Genomic DNA, 20622 nt, shown 5'->3' on the forward strand with positions numbered 1-20622 from the left:
ACAGGGCTAAAGTTAGCCATTTCTAAGTGATTTCAATTAACTTACCTTAAGAAACATTTAAATAACTTTAAATACTGTTTATTTGTTTTTTATACTGGTAAACAAGCTAAGAGATGGATTGAAACCTATTCCCTGGCAAAAGATCATCTTTTGAAAATAAATATTTTCCAGATTGGATCATTTGGTTTCAAAACATGGAATATCATATTTAACGAATTAAATTTAAGTGTGACTTAATAGGCAATGAAGATATCGAAGGTAGGCAAAGACATGTAGCTTATTTTGAGTGATAGCAAACACTCATAAAGTGACATAAAATATCACTAATAAAAGTATGATAGGAAAAATATACAATGTGTTGAGTGGGTAAAAAAACCCAAAAATAAACAATAATCATGTGATTCTGGAATGTAGGCAATAGAAAAAAAAAAACTTCAATTTATTGGCTAAATATTCACTCTGGGAATAAGGTGAGACTATGAACCTGAGTGGGAGGCAACCTATACTTCTGCAGACAATACCTAGAAAAAAGTCCTAAATACTTTAAAGGTGAAATACTAGTTTGCATAAGGAGTTTCATGGAACTTCTATTGTGAAATGCCATGATGCTACCCACCTCCATGAATATGCTTGATTATTATAGCAAAATCAGTCAAAATAAAATATATTTTGGCAAATCCATGAAAGAATGTGAGTCACTAACTTGCCTCTCTTACAACTTTTGGATGCTAAGTCCAGGCCCTCTCTGTCTAGACTTAGTACTCCATTTTTTTTTCTGTATGTGGTATGTTATTTCCTTATCTGGGGTAGGGGGCTGTGATAGGCAGATTGTGGGTTAATGGGTTAATGCTTTATTACATAGGTACATCTCTAGGGACCCAAGATTACCCTTTGCTTTGTGTTCAGAACTTCTTGAGAAACAGCAAGAAGAAGTAGAAATGGAGGAGAATTTGAGTGGGAGAACCTAGGTTCAAATCTCAACTGGGCCACTTTAAATTCTGTTTGATCAATGTAAAGTCATTTAATCTCTCTAAATCTCAAGTACATTTTTTCTCTGATATGAGGGTTCTTTAGTAAATGCTTTACAAGGCATAAATTTTTGAGATTATGATTTTATTAGAAATTAATCACAATGGGAAGAAAAAAACAAAACAGAAACTACCTTCAATGAATAGTCCTTTTATTCTCTAACACAAATAAGTGACTGACTAGGCTGAACTAAATCATTCATGTCCAATTTATTTAAATAGCCCAATCCTATGAATTCAATCACTATTAATTAATTTCACTGGAGATCACCCTCAGTGATGGATTCCTAAGCATTCACAAATAAGTGTCTTCCAGTTATCTGAATAATATTGTCAGTAGGCAAAGATCAGGAATCAAAAAATCAAAACCCAAATCAGTTGCTCAGCATAAAGTTATCAGAGAGCTTCTTTTATCACTTCCCCTATATGTTTGTGTTATTTTTAACATTCTTCAGCAAGAATTAAGTCATTTTTCTTTTTAAAAACTTCTCTAATCCTGATTTTATATATCCAAAAACCATGACTTTGAGTTAGAAAAGACCATACAAAGTCATGAAAAATAACACATCTTTTTTTTAGATTTCAAACCAGTAAGCTAATATTTTGAAAACAACTGCAACTATGATTTCATCAGTATAAGAGCTTTTATATAAGGTTAAAGTCTTTCTATCATTTCAGATTGTATCTTATTTGCAATTTATAGGCTCAGAGAATTAACCACAACAGTGAGAATTTAAGTAACTTGCTCAGTCATACAGACACTATGTGATAAAGGCAGAAATTGAAGTTATTATTATTCTACAGTGATTCACTCATTTAGGAGATGTCATAAAAAAAAATTCCATCTCCCTAAAGCAAAATAACAGATGGACAGTGATTACAGGTTGTTGATAGGATCAAGAAAGAGAATATATGCTTTACAAATCCTCAAAAATTAAATAATTGTGATCTAGTATGGCAAGGCATTTTGAAATTTTTATTTTTGGAGAAACATATTGAAAATTCCAATTTTAAAAAATATCATTGAGACAAACAGTAGAGCTCTCAGTATTCCTGAATTAGCATTAGCATTCTGTACTTTCTCTCTCTCTGTCTCTGTCTCTGTCTCTGTCTCTGTCTCTCTGTCTCTCTCTCTCTCTGTCTCTCTCTCTCTCTGTCTCTCTCTCTCTCTCTCTCTCTCTCTCTCTCTCTCTCTCTCTCTCTCTCTCTCTCTCTCTCTCTTTTCTCCTCCCCCTTCCATTACTCTTTCCATTCCTCTTTTTCTCCCTTTTTGCTGAATTCCAGAGAATATGCTACTCTGTAGGAAAAATAAGACCTCAGCAGATTCTTAACAGAGAGTATATAGAGTCTGAAAGTGGATTAGATAGACCCAAGGTCATTCAGTGTATCTGGTCTTAGCAATGTGTTCAGTGTGGCTTCCATTCCCTGAAGACCTGCTCCTTGATCTCTCAATCAACATAGCCAGAGCTGACTTTAGAATGTACTACTTTCTATCACCTTCATGGGTGGGGGAAAATGATTGTAATTGGAAAAGTTCATTCAAAATAAATGAAAAATATCTGTGGCTTTAGTACATATCTGTGGCATTTAGTGCATTAGTACCTTAGGGCCAGCTAGGTAGTACAGTAATAGAACACTGGCCTTGGAGTCAGGAGGACCTGAGTTCAAATCTGACCTCAGACACTTAATAAATGCCTAGCTGTGTGACCTTGGGCAAGTTACTTTTAACCCCCATTGCCTTAAATAAATTAAAATAATTTTAAAAAAGAAGTTATTTTAAAAAATAGTACTTTGCAAAGGTAATAATGCTGTTGTCAATAAAAATAATGAAATCTACTTTTTTGTATCAACTGTATCTTAGGGAGGAAGATGAACGGGGCAGATATAAGGCCAATCTTAAAGTTAGGAAGACCTCGAATAAAGTGCTGACTATGACAAATAGTGATTGTGTGGATAAGTCACTTAACTTCTCAAGAACACCAAGGACCTTTTTTTAAGATTCACTTACAGATGAAATGCTAGTCCATAATGAGAGATTTTCTCAATGGGAGTTCCCTGCATCATGACATCACAAAAATGGGAAAAACTGAAAATAGAAAATTGATGAAAATATTGGAATGACTGATCTAGAGATGCCCTTGAGTGACTTATTTCCTAGGAGAACAACACTAGAAATCAAAATCTCCAATCTGCCAATCTATTCAAAGCAGTACTTTTCTTGAGGTAGGGAAGAACTTAAAAGAAAATTGATACCCATCAATTTGGCAATGGCTATACAAAATGTGAAAAAAAACTGATGCAAATGAAGAATTCAGACATATGGGAAAACAATGTGAAGGACTTTGAATGCTAGCCAGGCCTAGGTATTTGAATTTCATTATGCATACCTATTTTAGTCTATAAATGAATGGAGAAATGGGAGGGGGAGAGAAACATTTCTATTATACCTTCTTAATGGCAAACACTAAAAAACCCTTCATAAATATTATCACATTTCATTCTCACAGCAAACCTGTGAGGCAGGTATTATTATTATTATTAACTTCATTTTACTGTTGAGGAAACTGAGGCAAAAGAAAGTTAAGTCACTTTCCCAGGTCACTTATCTAGTCTGTGCCTGAGGCTTGATTTGAAATTGGGTTTTCCTGAATCTAATCCCAGATGCACTCTATCCACTACAGCACCTATCTGCTTCTGATGATACTATAGTAGATATGGTAGATTCAGGTAAATATTGATAGCTTTTATTTTCAAGGACCTATAATATGTCTATTCTTACCCTTGCTTATAGAAAATATATTCTTTCTTTTAGTTTTATGACCTCATGTGCCTGTAACTTGAATTAGTATCTATACCTTGGCATTGGTTATAGAATTGTAAATCTCTAAGACTACTTGGTTGAGAGAAAATGAGAGGTTGTCACAAAGTGATACATGATCCATTGTGTCAGGGGGGAGTCTGATAGAAGAAACCCCAAACATTTTTTTCTGGGTGAGATTGCTGTTCTTTTCCTCTCACATTACAGTTCTCAGTCCTGCTACATCTTTAAAAGCTCCCTTTTTAAATTTTTATGTCCAGAAAAATTTATCCTATTGTGATAAAACTTCTAGGAATCAATATTCTCAAATATATTGAGAATGACCCTTGGAGGATGAACTTTCATCCCACCATTAATTTCATCATTAGGAAAATCCAAATATTTGGGGAACCCAAGGTCCCTTCTCTGGTAAGACATTGGAACTGGAACTAAATATAGAAGAGAATCATATAAAGAAATTAAATACCACATCTCCATCTCTGCATATTTGTTGATATTCTCACCTTAAATAGGAAATCGATTCGATTCTTCTCTCCCATTTGTGAGGAGTCAGGTTGATCCACAGTTGTGAGTCTCAGAAGTTAATAGCTAATCCATAGACTCTATGTCCATGCAATTGTTTTCTGTTTCCAAATCTTTATCCCTTTATTGCATTCTTTTTACTTTCCCTTCCTTTTTTTTCTTTTCTCATTTGTGAGGATCTAAACAGACTTGCAAAGCTCCACAGATTTCCCCTTTCTCTCCCCATCTATTATTTTCCCCTTTCTTCTTTTATTCTTTTTGTTTCTGCTTCCCCCCCTGTATTTCTCAACTTTTCTTTCTTCCTTCAGAAAATATTTAGAAAAAAAGATTTTTTTTTAGATAAGTTGAAAAGTATTAAAGGCAAAAATAGAGAAGGCATAGGGAAGAAAAGATTTGAAAACTGGAGGAGGTAATAGAAGGAGATGTTTTAAAATTAAATGCAAACAGAGCTTTAGAGAGTACAAACAAAACCAGGTGTAGAGAGGACAATATCCAACCACCAGAAGCAGGAGGGAGACTAAAAGGTCAGAGTGGGCAGCTTACCACCAGGTTAGCAAATACCCCTCCCTTCCTGGTCAGGGGAGTAAATAGAAAACTCACAGGAGACTTGCTCAGTAAAGGAACACTAAATAAAACTGCTACCCAGATGCTGAAAAACAAAGTTTCCACCATAAGGCAGGGGAAAAGTCAGTTTTAAGTCAAAAAATTACTTCAAAGAACCTGAGGCTATATCCAATATAATTACTGAAGGAAACAAGCAATCTTCTACTAAGGATGCAGCAATCAAACTGGAAAGAATTTCAAGCACTGATGAATAAGAGGAAAACTGTCTACACCTGGATTGGGAGGATGACTCTGGATCAATCTGATCAAAGTACAAAGTATTGAAAGAAAGTTCAAGAGAAACTAATTGAAGATTATCAGGAATGTAAAGCAATGAATATGTAGAATGATGCTAAATCCAGAATTCAACTAGCTGAGAACTTTTGACATAAAGGTTATGTTTGTTTGAACAATTCATTAGGGAATTGTGAATAGAAAACTGACTTTGAATTATTAATTCATTGGGTTTCTTATCATCTTCTGTAGTGTGGGACTAAACAAACAAATTCCCACACTGTCTGCATATATTTAAAAAAGATAAAGAAAGAATATTGCACTTGAGATCCAGAGCTTTAAGTAAAATCCCCATTTTTTTGGTTTTTATGTTCTTCTGTAAATAAAAGTGCCCATATTATTTGAAAAGTTCATAATATTAATCATAATATTAAACTAATAAACAATAATAAATGAATAAATATATAAATGTTTTAAAATTTTAAAATATGAAGGAAAAAATATAGCAAAGTAGAAAGAGAAATGGTATAAAGAACCTGGGATCAAGCTCCATTTCTGTTACACATTGGTTCTATTCATATTGCCAAAAGCAACTCCAAGTCTTTAAGCCATACAATGTCTTCACTTAGATGACTCTTATACCAATCAAGTCACAAATCTAGTCTCAAATCCCATTTTATAAATGCAAAAGTCTGACTATATCACTCCCCTTTTCAAACATGTTAAGGATTTAAGTTAAGATAACTTTCTTCCAAAAGTTTCAATTTCCAGTCTTATTCTCATATCAATTACCATTCTATATGCTATATTCCAACCAAACTGGACTAAAAAATGATTTTACATCTCACCTGTCCCTCTCCTGTTTCTGCTTATTAATACAAGCTATTTCCCATATCTGGAATGTGCTTCTTTCCCCATCTCTACATGTTTTAATCCTTACTTTCTTCAAGGTCTATCTCCCATCATTTCTTGATCTACCCAAGTGAAAATGATCTTTCTTCTAAACGTTCTTAGGAGATTTTATATTTTTTTATCTTCATATCATATCTACCCGTAGAAATACATTATTTCCAGAGATAAGCATGATACAAAGATAATAAATATATATAATATGGAATTTTGTATACATGTGAATATATACATATATATGAAATAGTTTCATTTTATATATACACATGTGTGTGGTTTTTATATATATATATATATATGTGTGTGTGTGTGTGTGTGTGTATGCATATCTGTATGTATGTCTGTGTATATATTTGACTAGATAAATGATTTCCTCAAAGCAAAAATTTTCTGGAGAGGAAATTCTTTGAATAGCAGCACTTTCTTTGCAATCTGAATTCTTATGAAGTTCTCAGGACCACTGACAAGTGAAATGGTTTATTCAGAATTACACAGGAAATTTGTATCAGAAGAAGGACTGGAACTTTCATCTTTCTGACTTTAGGGATAACTATCTTCTGTACTCTGATGTCTCTTCTTAAGTAAATATCTGAAGAAAGCTTCATATCTGGTTTTCCAATTATCCTTGAATCATCTGAATCTTGAGGAAGATTTAGTCACTGAGAATTGTTTCTCCCATTCTTTTCCATCTTGAGCTTTTCATTCTATTTTTTTAATACTAGCTCCTTCACCATTTTCCTAAACCCCTCCTAACCTCAATCAAACCAAGCTCTCAGAAAAGGATCCTGAGGATTAGTTATTATGCATTAGGGTGAAGTTGCTATTATTATTTGGTGGGGGGGGGGTATTGGAAGTTTAAACTTTATTTCTAATTTAGTAATGAAGAGCTTGGTCCTCTCCTCTGTTAAAAGAATTTCAAGCAAAAGTGTGTGGGAAATATAAAATTAAAATTCCCCCAAATTGCCCTATTTTACTTATCAATTTCAGTCTTGATTGGAAACTAGCAAGTTTTTCTCACCATTTTATTCAGTATTTGTAGAATGGGTGGAGAGATATAATCCAGATTTCCCAAATACAAATCCACTCTACCTTTTTCCTTTTTTATTATTTCAATGAGTGTACTATCTAGATACTTCCTTAAATCATGTAGCTTAGAAACTAGTTCCCCAAACTTTTCCTATAAGAATTTTTTACCCCTGACATCATATTCATTCATTACATTGTTCTTCTTTAGATCTTTAAGAGCTATTATGTGCCTGACACTATGAAGAAAAAGATAAAAAAAAATAGTTCTTGATGTCAAGGAAATGATAAATACTTCAAAAAATAAAAACAAAATCTACAGTGTATCAACAAAAGATTTGGTGATTTTAAATATCAGTATAAAACTTAGATGAAGAATTTTGGAATACTATGTACAAAGTAAATACAGAATGATTTTCTTTGGTAGTCAAGGTTAAAGATGAGCAGAATAGAAAAGAATGCCTCACGTGGCCAAAGTGAGCATGGAATGAACCATGGAGTCTGATAAACAAGTGAAAAGGGTGACCAATCTTCGTGTCGGGGACAGCTTCAACCTTCTGCCCCACCAAAGATAGGACACTTAGGCTCAGTCATAGAAATCAAGGAACTATAATCAAGTTCAATAAGCCTAAAAGGGAAACCTAGAGTTGAAAGTCTTTAAAAACCAAATAGAAGTTGTCATTTTGTCCTGTGCCCAAACCCAAAATAGAGCATCTATCCAACATGTTAGAAATTATTTGCTCCCAGACTTTTAACATTGGGTGAGTACCAGTGCAGCATTGTTACATCTTGCTCTCTCTGCCTATTAAGTCACATCTATTTTCTAATAATACATTTCCTTGAACCTGTATTTTATATCATCTTGTATACAAGTCATTACTCACAACATGCTATTTATTTATACCCCTTGTGTTTTTCTCTTTTTTTGTTATTAGCCTTTAGATAGTGCACTTTGGGTCATCTATAATATTCTTTTGGACATTTTAATGAAACACAAGCATGTAGCATCCCTAGAAGAGGTCCGGTGTGCATGCAAATACATAGGTTGGAATGACTTAAAGTACTTCCCTGCTTCCCAGAAGCAAAGCAAATCTGATATCTCCCTCCTCATTTATAATGTTGGATCCAGCTCACTATCTATCTGCCTTCCCTATCTAAGATCTTTGTATAAATAAACAGTGTCTGGCACATAGTAGGCATTGAGAAATTTTGTGAATTAAATACTTCCAACAAGATACCCATACAACCATATATCAAAGTCTGAACAGATATTCCTTTATTCATTAAAAAAAAATTTCTGTATTGATTATGGACTTGCTACAGGATATTTGCTGAAGGGTGATAGAATTAAAGCTAGAAAGAAATGGCATAGTCCTTTACAGATGAGAACTGGAGACTTGAAATATTAAATGACATCCTTAGAATCAAACAAGTAGGCAGTGGGAGAATGAAGATTTAACAAATACAATACTCTTTCTACTTCCCTGACTACTGCAAATAGATATGAAAATGACTATAAAGGTAGGGAGGGTTTGGAACAGATTCTACAAAATTTCACGTAACTTGGAGTTAGATAAAACTGGTGTCCGAATCTAGCCTCAGACACCAACTAGATTTGTTATACTGAAAAAGATAATTAACCTCTGTTTAACTCAGTTCCCTAATCAATAAAATGAGGATTACAATAGCATTCCAGATTTGCTTCCTTAAATAAAATGGCATAATATTTATAAAGCATTTAGTACAATATCTCAAATATAGACACATTTTTAAAATTCTGGTTAAATGTTCAAAACAAAATAGAGGCCAGAAGATTGGGTAATGTCTTTATATAACAATCTCATAAGAATCAGAAGTTTGATTCTTCAATAAGTATATACTAATTTTATTTTAGAGATTATGGGCAAAAATTTATTCTATAGAAAATAATGGTGAAATTTTTAAAGATTATGTACCAGTATTCACACAATGAGATGATGGAATGGTGACAGAATCTCTCATGGAAAGATATCACAAACAGAAGACAACTTGGAATTCATTATTCTGTTTATAAACTGTTTATAATTATTCTTTCCATTCTTATACACTGCTTTTCTCTATGACAGAGCTAAAAATTAGGAGATCTTAGTTAAAACAACTGTATCATTAACACTCTGGGTAACAGTGTATCTCACTTGTATCATTCTTTAAATGAGAAGTTGGACTAGATCAAGAACTTTTAACCTATTTTTTTGTGATAAACCCTTTGGCAAGCTAGCAAAAGCTGCAGACCCCCTTCTCAGAATAATACTCTTAAATAATTAAAGAAACACTAAATTTCAGTTAAAAGCTATTGACAATAAAGCAGTATTTCTTTCCCCAAACTAGTTCATTGACCTTTTGCAAACTACAAATCCCTTAAGGGATCTATATTCCCCATGTTTGAAGCTACTTTATGAGATGAGGCCCTTAAAATTCTTTGACTTTAAATAACTTCTGCTTCCAAAGAATTTAAATACCTTCATAAAAATAGGAATAAGGACTAGATCTGTGATTTCATTCATATATGGAACTCTTAGGTGAGGAACTTCTACCTACTATTTTCACTTGGTACCTTCTGTATATTCTGAGTTCTTAGAGAATTTCTTAGATCATAGATGTCAAATGAACTACTAGTGGGGCCATTCCAATGTATTCTCTGAACCAGATTAAAATTTAATTTGTAAATATCCTAACAAGTAAAAATGTAATAAAGCATAGGAAACTATTCATATGATGTTTTCTAAGTCAATATGTGACCTTTAGAGTCCTATGTACAGGCTAATGGTTCTGTGACCCTTCTAGACACTGAAAGGTTAAGTGATTTACCCTAAATTAAAAAGATACTATTTAGCAAAGGCAATCATTGAGCCTATGCTATCTTGGTTTCAAGGTTAGCTCTCTATTTTTGATACAATTTCTTTATTTTTTTTAGAGTAACAATGATGAAGTACTGAAAGGATAATATAATTTGAAGCCTAGTAGTGGTATTACAGGATCAATGATGTCAAGAGAATCTAAGTTCAGATAAGAATTATGACACTTGACACTTCCTAACTGTGTGACTTTGTGTAGTCACTTAACCCTGATTGCCTTAGATTGAGGGTCATTTCCAGTCTTCCTGATTCATATATGACCATTGGATCCAAATGACTCTAGAGGAAAAAATGAGACTGGTGACTTACCACGGCACCCCCTCCCTCAAACTGAATTCATATATTTGTCATGGCATCACCTTGCTGATGTACTGGCACTCTGCTAATGAAGGACATATATCATCAAATTGTTAAAATGTAAGACCAGACTGTAAAAGAAGGAAGTTCCTTTAAATGTGTATGATCAGCTATTCTATAGAAGCTGAGTATGATTTAATCTTCATGGTTCCAAGGGGCTTAATCAGAAGCAATGGGTGGAAGTTGAAAAGGTAAAATTTAGGTCTGATGTCAGGAAAAAAAAATATTCCCTACAGTAAGAACTGCTCTAAGGTTTAATGGGTTACCTCAAGAAGTAGTCCCATCTTTTCTTGGAGAGCTTCATACATTGAATGTACAATCACCTATTGGGAAAGTTATACTGAAAATTCCTTTAACGTAGAGGTTGGACTCAATAGCACTTTCTAAATCTCAAATTCTGTGATTTTAAGATAAATAAAGCAGTGAAAGGTAAACAATGAAACAAATTAAAATGAGTCTTTAAAAGATAAGTGCTTAACCATAGTTATAAATAATTTTGCTAAAGAATTTAAGGGGTATTATTTTTTCAATGAAAAAATAAATGATTCCCAAAATATTATTCTTAGTATTTTAAAAATAGTTTCTCCCATTCTAATTCAAGAAATGATAATCATAAAATAATTATTAGTTGTAAAAGGGCATTAAGAGAGCTAGTCAAATTATATTAAATATAGTAGGCACTGTGTGTGATTTATGTCTAAGTAAGGAGTAGGCTATAGTCATACCATTCCAATATAAGAATCAGTTAGCCAGTAAACATTTGTAAGTATCTAAGTAATACATACCAAGCACATGGTTAAGCACAGGAGGTGCTGTGCTAAGCACTGAGGCTGAATTCATCTCCTGGTTCAATTTCCATTCATCCAAAATCTCTTAAAACCAACCATTGAAAATAATCAAAAAATAATAGAATGATAAACTATGTATTCTACATACCACAAATAGGCTTAAACTACATATCTACCTAAATAACTGAATATGTGTGTATATGTATATACATATATGTAAATATGTATATACATATATAATTACATTATATATATATGAAGACCAAATTATAAAACCATAACTTCATCATTGAAACAGCATGACCTTCTTTTTCAATCTTACTGATAAAATTTTATTTGTCCCCAAACTGGTATACCATCTCTTTCTTTGCCTTGGCTTTTTATTCCTTATTGATAACTTTGTTTCATCATAGTATGGAAATGAAACGTGACTTGATTTCTCTGGTAGCTCCCAGATAGGGATGAATTTATTGCCTACCCTGCTCCAGCCGCAAGGATGGAAACAAAGCTCTCAGAAACAACATTGCAGCCATGCTTGTATCTCCATTATTTTTTTCTTCCCTTGCTTGCTCTGTGACTGTCCTTGATTCATATTTTCCTCGGCTAAGATAGCCAATGTGATCCCTGTTCCCTCTGGTTACCTCAGTAAGATAAAACCAACTATTTGAAAGAATTTTATGTCTCCTCTGCATAGAAGATATGTCCCTTTACTTGTAAATGATGAAAGTAAATTAATGAAAGGTGCATGAGTTTTTGTAGCACTTAGCAGAATTCAAATCAGGTCTACTGGTTCATTGTTACTTCTTTTCTTCCATACTAAAATTTTCTATAGTTCTACTATGATGTTTCTATAGAAGTTCTATTATTCATATACAACTGATGAATAAATCACAGTGGTTCACTGATTCCTCCAAAGACTTACGTTATAATTTCAATTTATTCTCATGGATGCATCTGATCTGTCCTCTGGTCTCTTCTTGCCAGAAGTGTAGTGAATAATAATCTTTTTTTTTAGTAAATGATGAATATGAAGTAATGAAAAGTATCTGTTTGCAGCTACTTAGCATAACTCTGACTCGGTCCCTTCTTTTCTTCCACCCTAAAATTTTCTATAGAAGTACTAATATTATGTTTCTATAGTTCTATTATTCATCTGCAACTAATGAATAAGTCACAGTGGTTCACTGAATCCTCAAAATATTTGAGTTATAGTTTCAATTTATTCTCATAGTTGCATCTGATCTATACTCTAGTCTCTGTTTGACAGAAGTGCAGTGACATTCAGTGTCTTCAACTGAGTATATGTGCTCAACTGACACAACAAAGGGATAACCAGTCCTTATAACTGATGTCAGATAATGTTTTGAGGAACTACAGACTTTCATTCAACTGCTGAAAGCCAATTTTCTACAACAAAACATAGCGATTAAGAACTGAAGCTGTGATAGTCCATAGTTAATCAAAATGTGTGGCATTTGAGGACTTTCACCTAATACACTCCATCCCAGTTATCAAAATGATTGCTTCCAGCTGATATATAGCAAAACATTTAACAATTTTCGGAAAGGGGAAAAAACACAGACTTCCATATTCACATGTGGTGTATAAAATTTTCTTTATTATGTAGACTTTAAAAAGAATTTAGGAATGATTTCTAGTAGGTAATGTTTTATTTTTGCCTGTTTGCTATGTTACTTTCAAAAATACAATCTTAACAAAATGGATTTCTCTTCAGGGATAATTTCATAAGTGATAAAAAAATGATAATAGTGAAGAAGCCTTTAAAAAAGATTCAGTGGGGATGTATAAATCAAGCTCAAAGACAGGTAAATTCACATTAATATAGGAGAAGTCTTGAAATCCAAAGTGAACTTGGGACTTCTGAGTGAAGCTGATAATATGTATTTGGGAGGTATGGAATAGGAGTGGCAGAGAAAACAATGGGACAGGGTTTAGAAAAGAATATGAGCCACAACCTGAAACATATGTGCATATACACACATATATATGCACATATATGTGATATATGTATATATTGCACAGCTATATGTTTATCATACTCCTTAGCTACATGTGCAGAGCAAGGGAGAAAAAAGGAGTAAAAGAGGGAGGGAGAAAAGAAAATAAAAGAGACAGACAGGATGAAAGGAGGGACAGGGAGGGGGCAACACATTGATATTAGGAGAGGGAGAAAAATAATAGACTCCATCTCTGTCCCAGTTCCTCCCCACCCATTTAATTATATATAAGGAGATTTTTTCCCCCTCCAGATAGCTTTGTAAGAGAGTCATGCCTGGGTACACAGTGATTCTTTCCTTCTGGAGTAAAATGCTTAGAAAACTTTTGACGAAAATTGTGTGCAAATAGGTCTGGAAAGTGACTGCCCATGGGGTTATTCATCAGTTAAATTTGCACATAATTATGGGCATGGAATTTGAGGAAGAGAGACGAGAGGGACAGAGGTATAGGGAGAAAGGAAGAGAAAGGAGAGACTAAATGGAGATGTTAGAAATAGGAAGTCACTTTATCCATACCTGAGGTAACATTGGACTATGAGTCTCCTAATGCTATTAGTCTACAGAAGCAGGTATGAGCCAGATCCTATTTAAGCTGGCAGAAGTCAGTGACCCAGATAGATCATGGCAATGAAGAATGGACTAGCAGTGCAGGAAGCAGCTTACAATGCACAGCAGATTGTAAAAATGGTCTCTATAACCTGTCCATTAAAAGTGAAAAAGGCTTTCAAATTGTAGATCCTGTTCAAGAGTTAACTTTGAGTGTATGGTTGTTTTAATCCACTATTACTCAGGCTTTTATTAAGAAAATGAACTTTCTGATTGCTTCTCTATTGTACATTAAGTACCATAGAGTAGAAAAGCACTCCAAGCTGATCCACAGAGTTTACCTTGGCAGTTGTTTCTGGGAAGGGTTTGTCATGTTGCATTTTGAAATAATGGCTAAAAATTCTTAACATTTAAAATGCTTTCTTGATATATTTAATTTAGTCTTACTCATTTGATTAAGTTGTTTCTTCAACCACATCCTTAAAGTGAATAACTGAAACAACATGTCAAAACTATAGAAAACAGTGGTGACCAATAATTAGAGGACCTAACTGATGAATTTGAAATTGTGACTTACAGGGATAGAGAACCAAAAAAAAAAAAATACCTTGAGATGTAATGTGAGGAACATAATGCTAGGTGAAGCAATCATTTGCTTCAAGTCCTGTAACAGAGAAGGCAAAATATGTTTTTATAAAAGTTTTTTTATAGGTCATTGGTGTGAATCAAGATTTTAAAAAAATAAGCACCTATACCATAATAGATAATAGAGATCTAGACATAAATGAGGTATGGTTTTTGCCCTTATAGTTTCAATTTATTCTCAGTCTGGTGGGTAAAATGAGATATTGATGCAAATAAAAGGAATACATAAATAGAATAGAGGGCATATGCAAATTGTTCTGAAAGTTCCAAAGAGGAAATTAATATTCACAGCTAGTGGAATCAGGGAGTTTCATAAAGGACCATCTGATTTAGTTTTGAATGAAATATGATTTCAAGAAGTCATATTAGAAGTATTAGTAGTATTTAGGTCAAGAAGGGATTTGTGTTAGCCAGTTCAAGAGATAAGGAAACTGAGTCCCAAGAGGTTAAGTTACTCCTCTATAATCATATATGTGGAATTACATAACAAAGTTGGTATTCAAGCCATGGCTTTTGGGTATTTTATTCTTTCCAGAAATCTCTTCCAATCCTAGCATATCATAAATGGACAGGGGTGTAGGAAGAAGTACTTGGGGACCAAGAAAATATTTTCCAATTATTATTGCAGTCTAGGATTATCAGTTGCTGCAATCACATACCTTGTTCCTGAAGAAATCAAAGTCATGATAACTTATGATAATGATGAATATATAGAACCAGATATCCATAGAGGATACCATGATTAAAGTCTTGGCATGAGATCTGACATTAATAATAAATAATAAAGCAAATAGTGTGATATTCATTGTTGCTGTGTGTTTTTTGCTTAAAATTTCAAAGTAATTCTAGATTCAGAAGTTTAAAAGTATGGGTTTGGATGAGGGCTAATGATTAAGTAGTTTATAAAGCTTCACAATCCAGATCCATAAGAGTAACTTCTCTGGAAGTTAGATAAATCATCTAGGACTATTTACAAATAAGATGGGTGAAAATTAAAAACAAAAAAATAAAGAAGAAATCTCTTCCCTCTATAAAAATAACAGCATCTTTCATATTTTAATGGTCTATTGTAAATAACTCATTGAGTTGGGCCCCAACCCTAGACTGGATCAATCTGTCAAGGTCTTCTCTAAGCAAATAAATTAATTACAGTGGCAAAAATCAGATAATTTACTCAAGACAATAATCCTATCAGGTAGTAACAAATGAGTAATCTTGACTGAACTTTAAAAGTTTACTCTAAATCATATACTTAGGCAGTAATATAGTTGGGATTATTTCTGGTCTTCTGACTCAAAAAGTCATTTTTTTTCCCAATCCTTTAACACTATTTCTAATCCCACCAATAAAATCATAAATCATATAAGTATTGAAATAAGGAAACATAAATATCTTGATCTGTGATGTTAACTATATCGAAGTGTCAGTTAATTTTACAGTAAGAAATTTAAGTACTGTAATTGACACTTACCATGAAAATCAAAGCAGTTTTAATTAATGATTTATCTATCATTAGATTGCACATTAGATCCAGAGTCAGGAAGACCTGAGTTAATATGTGGCCTCAAAACACTGATTGTTATGGATATGAGCACATCCCTCAACCTCTACCTTCTTAAGTTTCCTCATTTGTAAAATGAAAATAATAATAGCACTAAATCCCTCAGGATTGTTGTGAGGATAAAATGAGATGATTTTGAGAAGTATAACAAAAATAAATACATATTATTATTCTAATCATTGTAATTATAAATCAAGATAGCAAAGTTCAGTGGATTTTGCTTTGGTTTTGTAGACATGAATAATTGAACTGAATTTCCAACCCTGATACCTTTCCCCTGTGTTTTCTGAGACAAGTCACTTAACCTCAGTGTTCTAGGTAACTTTCTAAAACCAGAAGTAGAAGAAACAGATGTAACTCTGCATTTGCAAAGCTCTTCATTGGGAAAACTATATATATAGAAAAATCACAGATCTGATCATGTACACAATGCATATATATGTACATAAAAAATAATGTATATATATATATATATATATATATATAGTGTGTATACATACAAAAAGCTACATAAAATTATTTAAATTCTTTACTTATCATGCTGTTCAACTAGTTTCCTAAACATTCATTTTTTTAAACTTAAGTAAGAAGTGTTACTGAATCAGAGCAGTTTGTTCATTATTTCTCTTCTCACATATTAATTTGTTTTTCAGATTGTCTATTTTTATAGTTATTTGAGTTTCTTGCATTTGTTGTTTTTCTAGAAAAAAAATTAGTTTTGCTTAATTAATCTATTCTTTATTTTAGAGACTGCTTTGTTGTCACCATTGCTCAGTCATTTTAGTCTTGTCCAATTCTTTGTGACCCCATTTGGAATTTTCTTTACAGAGATACTGGAGTAATTTACCATTTTCTTCTCCAGCTCTTTTTCCAGAGGAGGACACAGAAGCAAATAGGATTGAGTTACCCAGAGTCACACAACTATGAAGTGTCAGAGGGGGCTCAGTTGCTCATTGTTTGGGTGTTGATGGCTCAGAATGAAGGTAAATAGCAATTAGTTCCTTCTGTCAGAAATCCTGAGGGTAATCCCTTACCTGATTCTTTTGAGAATGCAAACTAGAGCATCTTTGCCTCAATTTTAACCAATTCTTTAAATACTGAATTGCCTTTGACAAACCATAATCGGGGACAAACCTCAGCTTAAAAAGGCCAAGGTCTCTCACTGCATCCAGGGCAATTGCCAGTAATCCTGACCTATGTCTTGCAACTGGACTTCAAATATCTTGGGAAGAGAAGATGAGGATAACTTTGCACAACCCTTGGCTCACTTAAATCCAATGTACTTGCACTGAATTACTGAGTGATTTACAACAGAACAATAAGAATTGAAAAGTGATGTTATTTTTATAGAGGGAAGAAAGTTCTTCTTTATGTTTGTCTCTAATTTGACACACCTTCTTATTTGCAAAAAGTCCTAGATGATTTATCTAACTTTCATAAAAGTCCTCCTTATTCTTATAGATGTGAATTGTGAAGCTATATAAACTAATCTTAATCATTAACCCTCATCCAAACCCACTCTTCTAAATTTCTGAGACTAAAATTGCTTTTTATTTTAAGCAAAATAAGGAATAATGAACATCTCGTTATTTATTATAATGGTTGGGGGAGGGGCTAGAGATAAAACTTGGAATTCACATTTAAAAAAATGACTAAAAAAGAAAAACATTAAGCAAAAAAAATACAATGGCACTCTGTGATGTTTATTAACAGAGCAGAACAGTTGTATAGACCTATGAGTACTAAGATGACATTGCCCTAATATTTCAAAGTCTGTGAGGAAAGATCATAGTAAAAATTAGTCCATCAAGAGACTGGATTAGATATCACATTCTATCACCAGAAAACATATACTGGTGATTGTCCAGCATTAATAGTGTACCAACATACCCCTCTGATATGGGAGGAAGAGAAACCAAGTCAAAGACCTAAAGATTTCTGCAGTATCCACTCCATTACTTATAGTACTGTTTCCTATAAAAATCAGACATGGAATGGTTCTGGAAAAGGCAAAAAGGAAGGATCTTTAATAAACATAATTATTCAAGTCATTATACCAGTTACTTTATGGACTGATCCTCTTCGATACTGAAGGACAAATATTAGCCCCTATACCTGGAGAAGTCCCTGGCACAAATCTGGTATATATCTTTCAATTATTAAGAAATGATATTTTGCTGTATTTCCTCTGTTTCTTGTCTGCTTTAAAAAAAAAGATAGCAATACAAAATTTTATTCACGTTTGAATGCATATATATATGTTTGTGAGCATGTATATATGCCTACATGTGTATGTATGTATGTGTGTAATTGCATCTCCCATAGTTTTGTAAAGTTCAAGTGAGTCAATATATAGAAAAAAATTCAATGTTTAAAGAACTACATATTTGCTATTATTTGTATATATATGCAATTTATAGAGATTTACATATATTGGTATATATTAGCCATTATATGTATATATATGTATATGAATGTGTTTCCATGATTACATTTATGTTCACTGTGAGTTTTAATATAGCATATGAAGAATTCTGTCAAGATTTAGTGTTCCTGCATTATAATTTACTACTGTTGTTCTCTTTTCAATTATCATTTGAATTCCCTAATTGTTTGAAAAACTCTAGAGATTTAGATTGTATGTGACTTCTCTCTTTAAAAACACTTCCAGCTATTACTGTCACTCGGGTTGCCACAGTATTGTCCTATACTTGGAAAAAGAACAGTGACACTGCTCAAGAATTTCTTATGTGACCCACTAAGGGGATATCAAGATTCAGTCCATATGTACTGTGTCATCCAATTTCCTCAGAATCCAGCTGTGTAGTGAATTCCTTTAGGTCTTAGGTCCTTCCATACATATCATTTTTACTTGATTGTACTCCTCTGACTAGATTGTCTTTCTCTGACAGCAATCAGTGGAGAAACAAAGCTCTGATACTTCTTTTCCTATGACAATGCTTTTCAGACTGGCCAATTAAATGACATTAGAGATGCTGCCAATAGTAATTTGTCATTCTTGTTTTTGATGACTGTCTTTATTATTTAAAAATGTATTATCTGGGATTGAAATTGAAAGACTGCTTAATTACCTTAAATAGAATCTATTTTCCTTGATAATTAATGCAGTTATTTACTTCAAAAATATCAACTGGTATTTTATTAAATTTTGGAAGGTTCTTGCTTTGTTTTTTATAGGGGCAGCAACATATATGAAATTCTAGATTTGCAGTCAGAGTCATCTGATTTCAGATTCAACCACCAATATGTATTAACCAAGTGTCTATGGGTCACAATGGTGTTTGGTAAGATTAATCTCTCTGAGTATCCTTCCTTAGAACAAAGATTGTTATTCTTGTTGTTAATGACTGTCTTTATTATTTTAAAAATGTATTATCTGGGATAGAAATTGAAAGACTGCTTAATTGCCTTAAATAGAAAGTATTCTGCTTGATAATTAATGTAGTTATTTACTTCAAAAATATCAACTGGTATTTCATTATTTTTTTGAAACGTTCTTGCTATGTTTTCTATAGGGGTAGTAACATATATGAAATTCTAGATTTGGAGTCATAGTCATCTGAGTTCAAATTCAACAATTGGGGCAGCTAGGTGGCACAGTGGGATAGAGCACTGGCCCTGGAGTCAGGAGTACTGGAGTTCAAATTTGACCTCAGACACTTAATAATTACCTAGTTGTGAGGCCTTGGGCAAGCCACTTAACCCCATTGTGTTGCAAAAACCCAAATTCAACAACCAATATGTATTAACCAAGTGCCTATGGTTCACAGAGGGGTTTGGTAAGATTAATCCCTCTGAGTATCCTTTATAACAAAGAGTGTAATAATACTGTTAACATAGGGGGATGTGGGGAGCTAATGACATTTTCTATAGGTGCAGTTTTGTAGCTGATTAATCATTTTTCAGTCGTGTCTATGTTTAATTCTTAGTGACTCCATTTGAGGTTTTCTTCACAAAGATATTGAAATGGTTTACCATTTCCTTCTTCAGTTCATATACAGATAAATCAGATACAGGTAAGGAAATTGAGGCAAAAGTGACTTGCCCAGAGTCACTCAGAGTAAGCATGAGTCCAGATTTGAACTCAGGAAGCTGATTGTTTCCAATTCCTAGACCAGTGTTCTATCCATTGTATCACTTGACTGCCCAAAAATGATTGGTTATTTGTAAATCTAAAAGAGTTACATGGTGCCCCAAAAGTGCAATTATAAGTGATTAAAGCATAGTTTAGGATATCATTATAGACGTCAACTGTTATTTTGGGGATTCAGCATGACATTGTATATAGAATAGAAAAATGATTGACAGTGTAAGTGTTCAAAATTTATCTTTGCTACCTAGCAGTTCTATAACTGTAAGCAAAGCAATCAACAGCCAAAGAGAAAGAAGATCAAAAAGATAATGGAAGGTATATGCAAGATTAGGTATAGCAACCCCTCTTTACAATTGCATCCCCAGTTAAAAAGTGAATTAGTGGTTGCTTTCAAAATTGGTAAATGGTATGAAACTTCCAATGGATCTTTTTGATTAGCTCCATTATTAGAAACAATTAAAAAAGTATTCCCTGTTACTCCTTAATGATATATGATGGAATAATTGGTTAATGGATAATATTAGGAGCAGTCACACCCTTAATGTTCTTTTCAAAAGCCAGC

This window comes from Macrotis lagotis, chromosome 3 (genome assembly GCF_037893015.1).
Source record: "Macrotis lagotis isolate mMagLag1 chromosome 3, bilby.v1.9.chrom.fasta, whole genome shotgun sequence".
NCBI classification, from domain to species: Eukaryota; Metazoa; Chordata; class Mammalia; order Peramelemorphia; family Peramelidae; genus Macrotis; species Macrotis lagotis.